Genomic DNA, 5,540 nt, shown 5'->3' with positions numbered 1-5,540 from the left:
TATCCTTTGCCAAGCATAGACGCCCTGGTGGACAGTGCTGCAGGGTGTAAGTTGCTGAGTTTTCTGGATGCCTTCTCGGGGTACAACCAGATAAAGATGCATCCCATGGATGAAGAGAAGACAGCCTTCATGACCGAGAGATCGTGCTACTGCTACAAGGTGATGCCTTTTGGGCTGAAGAATGCGGGGGCCACGTACCAGAGGTTGATGGATCGAGTACTTGCACCAATGCTGGGAAGGAATGTGCAAGCGTACGTCGATGACATGGTCGTGACCTCGCCGGAGAAGAGCAAGCACGTTGCGGATTTGGAGGAGTTGTTCACTACGATCGCCAAGTTTAGGTTGAAGCTGAATCCCGAGAAGTGCATCTTTGGCGTGGAGGCTGGGAAGTTCCTGGGATTTCTCTTAACTGAAAGAGGAATAGAAGCCAACCCTGATAAGTGCGCTGCCATTTTGGCGATGAGGAGCCCGGCTACCGTGAAGGAAGTGCAGCAGCTTACAGGTCGGATGGCCGCCCTGTCTCGTTTCGTGTCAGCTAGTGGAGAGAAGGGCCATCCGTATTTTCAGTGCTTAAGACGGAACAACAAGTTTACCTGGACGAAGGAGTGCGAAGAAGCCTTCGTCAAGCTTAAGGAGTATCTGGCGAGCCCGCCGATTTTGTGCAAACCGCTGGTGGGAACCCCTCTCAGGTTGTATTTTGCTGTAACTGAGAGGGCGGTGAGTGCGGTGCTCGCCCAGGACCAAGATCAGGCTCAAAAGCCTATTTATTTTGTTAGTAAGTGCAGGGCCCCGAAACGAGGTATCAGGCCCTGGAGAAGGCTGCACTGGCGGTAGTCTTTTCGGAGAGGAGGTTACGCCACTATTTCCATAGCTTCACGATACTGGTGATGACCGACTTGCCCATCCAGAAGGTTTTGAAGAAGCCTGACGTTGCTGGGAGGATGGTGAAGTGGGCAGTGGAGCTGTCGGAGTTTGATATTAAGTATGAGCCCCGAGGTCCGATTAAGGGATAGATCTTCGTAGATTTCGTGGTCGAGCTCTCATCTGAGGCGACATGAGTTGAGGGGGATGACTTTCGTTGGGTGCTTTCAGTGGATGGATCGTCGAACCAGCAGGGTAGCGGTGCTGGAGTCATCTTGGAGGGACCCAACGGCGTGCTGATCGAACAATCTTTGAGGTTTGCCTTCAAGGCCAGCAACAATCAAGCAGAATATGAGGCGCTAATCGCCGATATCTTGCTGGCTAAAGAGATGGGAGCTAGGGTGCTGATGGCTAAGAGTGACTCGCTGTTAGTCACGGGACAAGTAACAGGCGAGTTCCAGGCTAAAGATCCACAAATGGCGGCTTACCTGGAGTATGTACAGGAATTGAAGAGTTCTTTTGTCTCCTTTGAAGTGGTGCATGTGCCCAGAGAGCAGAATGCCCGAGCTGACTTGCTAGCTAAGCTCGCCAGTTCAGGCAAGGGGGCTAGGCAGAGGACGGTGATTCAAGAAACTCTGAAGACGCCGAGAGCATTTGTTGTAGATCACCTGGTTCTTCAGATAAGCAAGTCGACGGAGAAAGCGGCGAGGAGTCACAGATCCCTGACTCAAGAGACCTTGAGGTCGCCAAGGATAAGAGCATGTCGGGGAGAGAAGGTGAACATGACGCAGGTCTGCACGACCCATGAGCCAGACACCTGGGTAACACAGTACAAGCGGTGCCTGGCGGATGGCCTTCTCCCGCTGGATCCGATGGAGGCTAGGAAGATAAAGAAGAATTCTAGCAAGTTCACAATGATTGACGGCGAGCTGTACAGGTTTGGGTTCACTCACCCACTCCTGGAATGTGTGCACGGGGAAAAATGTACAAGAATTATGGCAGAGCTCCATGAAGGGATATGCGGAAGCCACGTCGGGGGTCGAGCTCTGGCCGCAAGGACTCTCCGTGCAGGTTACTATTGGCCAACAATGAGAGAAGATTGCAAGAGGTATGCGCAGTGCTGCAAACAATGCCAGCAGCACGCCGATTGGCACAAGGCGCCTCCTGAGGAGTTGAAGTCGATTTACAGTCCTTGGCCGTTTCACACATGGGGAATCGACATCCTGGGACCATTCCCGCTGGCGATCAGGCCGATGAAGTACTTGGTGGTGGCGATTGAATATTTCACCAAGTGGATCGAAGCAGAACCAGTGGCCCAGATCACCGCACACAAGATCGAGGGTTTCGTGTGGAAGAACATTGTGTGCTGGTTTGGTGTGCCCAAGCGCCTGGTGTCGGATAATGGGACTCAGTTTGCAAGTCACCTGTTGAAGAAGCTGTGCGAAGGGGTGGGAATTCAACAAGTATTTGCATCCGTCGAGCACCCTCAGACGAATGGCCAAGTAGAGTCAGCCAATCGGGTGCTGCTGAGAGGGTTGAAGAGAAGGCTAGAGAAAGCCAAAGGAAGTTGGGCTGAGGAGTTACCCCGTATAGTTTGGGCGTACCACACCACCGAGCAGTCAGGGACCCATGAGACCCCGTTCAGCCTGGTCTATGGATGCGACGCAATGATTCCAGTGGAGATCCAGGAGAGCTCGCTGAGATTCCAGAACTTCGTGGAGGAAGACTCGAATGAGGAAAGAAGGTTGAACCTGGACTTACTGGATGAGGTCAGGGAAGAGGCAAGATTAAAAGCTGAGGCGGTGAAAAGAAGGATTGAACGAAGATATAACTCGAAGGTGATGCCAAGGCAGTTCAGAGAAGGCGACCTGATGATGAGGAAGGCTCACCAATACGAGATGGAGAACAAGCTGTCGCCTAAGTGGACGGGGCCATTTAGAATAACCGAGGCACTCGGGAACGGCGCCTACCGTTTAGAAACCTTGGAAGGAGGGGCGATTCCTCGCACTTGGAACGCCACGCACCTCAAGTTGTATTACAGTTAAGAACTTTGTAAGTAAAGACAAACACGAAAAGCTTTACAATGTTTCTGTTAAAACAGTTTGGAGGGGGCACTCTTTTTTCCCTAAGGAGGGTTTTTAATGAGGCCACCCAATAAAGAAGAGTTTTCAAAGTTTAAAGTGTTTTAGATTGCATGCTTGTTGTTTTTCGAAAGTTTTGAAGAAAGACCTGGTCACTTATATGTGATTTAAGGCAAGTTGAAGTTATGTTGCATGCTTTCTAAAAAAGTTTCTAAGTCCCCATTGTCTTTCGACGACTGGCGGCATCAGTTAAAGTTAAAGTCCTCATCGTCTTTCGGCGATCGGAGGCACCAGTTAAAAGACCTCAACGCCCTCGCGCGTCCTGAGGCGAGAAAGCGATAAAGACCTCCTCGCCGTCGAGCGAGTGCAGGCGAGTTAGAATGAAAAGTCCTCAGTGTTTCTGGGGGAGAGAAGATGTAGCCCCTGGGGCAATGTAGAGGCACCAGTAAAAAGTCCTCAGTGCTTCCAGAGGAGAGGAGATGTAGCCTCTGGGGCAATGTAGAGGCACCAGCAAAAAGTCCTCAGTGTTTCTGGGGGAGAGAAGATGTAACCCCTGGGGCAATGTAGAGGCACGAGATAAAGACCTTCTCGCCGATGAGCGAGTTCAGGCGAGTTAAAGACCTTCTCGCCGATGAGCGAGTTCAGGCAAGATAAAATCCTTCTCGTCTCGAACGAGTTCAGGTATGGTGTAAAGGGTGGAAGAAGTTTGGAGGGTGGCTAAGGTAGGTTCGAAGAGAACGCCTAGCCACCCGGTCTTTTGTTCTGAAGCTCAGGGAGGTAGAGAAGGATCCGAAAGGCGCCTCTACCCCCAGAAAAAGGAACAATGGCCTAGTTGTAAAGGCAAGAGGAAGCTGGTATCGCCAAGAGTCTTTGGCGACCAGAAGAAATTCAAGCAACGGCGAGAAAGCCAAGGCCCGTTTTGATAAGGTAGATCAGATGAGCTGTGTCTTAAGCCATTAGTTGGGTTGAAGTTCGTTATTTGAAGAGCGATTTCACGCTAAGGTTCATTACCTTGAGGTTACAAGTTGTTAAGATGTTATTGTTCGGAAGTCAGTGGTTCGAAGCAGTTAAGTGTACAATCGCGCTCACGAAGTTACTAAGTTAATTTCGTTAAAGTGAATTACACGAGGAAGATAAAGTTAACAAGAAGAGAGTATAAGGAGAAGCGGGAAATGTCATAACGTAAGTGGCATTAGTTCGAGATACATGTACAGAAAAAGGGAAAGTTTATTACAAGTGTGTGTAAGGGAGAAAGCAAAGGAATAATGGATGGAGGGAAGCAACTAGTCTTCAGAAGGAACAATCTTCCCGTCCACCACTTCGTTGTTGAGAGACACCATGGAGAGGTCCAGATCGGGGTACAGGCAGGCGAACTGCTCTAAGGCAGTGTCGAATCCAGCAGCGAGAATCTGGGCGGAGCTCAGCTCAAGTTCTTCGATCTGCTTCTTGAGCCCCTCGTTCTGCTGCTTTAGCTCTTCAGCTTGCTTCTTGAGTTCTTCAATGGTTTCCCGAGCATGAAGAAGGTCTTCAGTAACCTTCTTGGATTCCGCCTGCGCCTGGACCAGCTGTGTGGTGATCTTCCCGTTTTCCTCTTTGGCCTCGGCAAGTTTGGCCATGGTGTCGTCTCTCTCCTTTTCGACTTTGCCCAAAAAGACCTCCCGATCGGCTGACCTTTTCTCGAGGTTTTTTACCTTGGCGGCATCTGCTTTGATCAACGCCTCCAGGTCAGCCACTTTGACGCGATAGGGTACCAGCTTGCTCTCCAGCTCGATCTTCTCTTGAGCTAAGAGCTGCTCCTTATGGCGTAGATCGGTGGCCTCCTTGCGTGCCACCCGGAGCTCAGTGCTCATAGCATCTTCCACTCGGGAGTGATCGATCTCGGCGAGCGTTAGATTGCAGGATAACCTCTCCGCCTCAATCCTGATGGTGCGGTTCTCCTCTCGGAGCGTGAAGATGTCATCTTGGAGCTTCCTGCTGGAACTCTCCACAGCTTTGGATATGATGGAAGGGAAGTCCTCCGCCATTATCTTCAGTTTTGCTGAGAAGGGTTCCCACACCTTTTTGACCTCAAGAGAGAGGCTTGCTTGTGGAGGCACCGGGGGAGCTTGTTGTTGGTTCTCGCCACCACCTTCTTGAGTTGGTTGTTGAATGGGTGCTTCTTGGCGTGGTGGCGACGTCGGGGATTCGGTGATAATGATAGGTGAGTTGTGAGCACCTTCATCCCCGACTGGTGCAACATTTGCGGTTGAGGCGTTTGAAGGAGGACCCCCTCCAGCTGATACATAGGGCGTGGAGGCGCTCGGGGGGTTCTCCATAAAGTTGGGCTCGGCAGCCTCAACCACAGGAAGCGCAGATGCCAGAGGAATTGCTTGGCAGTGTGGGAGGTGGAGCTGGTGTGGAAGGTGGTGTTGATGTTGGAAGAGGAGGTGGAGCAGATGGTGAAGAAGGCGTCACCCTCTTCCTCTTGGTGATAAGGCCATCTTCAGTCGCCTCATCGTCTTCTTCGTCATCCTCTTGGACCACCTGAGGGGTTTTCCTCTTTGGCTTCCTGAGGATGAGCTTCTTGCGCTGTTGGGCGGGCTGGGCCTCTGAAGGAGT

This window comes from Phaseolus vulgaris, chromosome 10, assembly GCF_000499845.2.
Source record: "Phaseolus vulgaris cultivar G19833 chromosome 10, P. vulgaris v2.0, whole genome shotgun sequence".
NCBI lineage: Eukaryota > Viridiplantae > Streptophyta > Magnoliopsida > Fabales > Fabaceae > Phaseolus > Phaseolus vulgaris.
Note: the sequence above shows the minus strand (reverse complement) of the source record.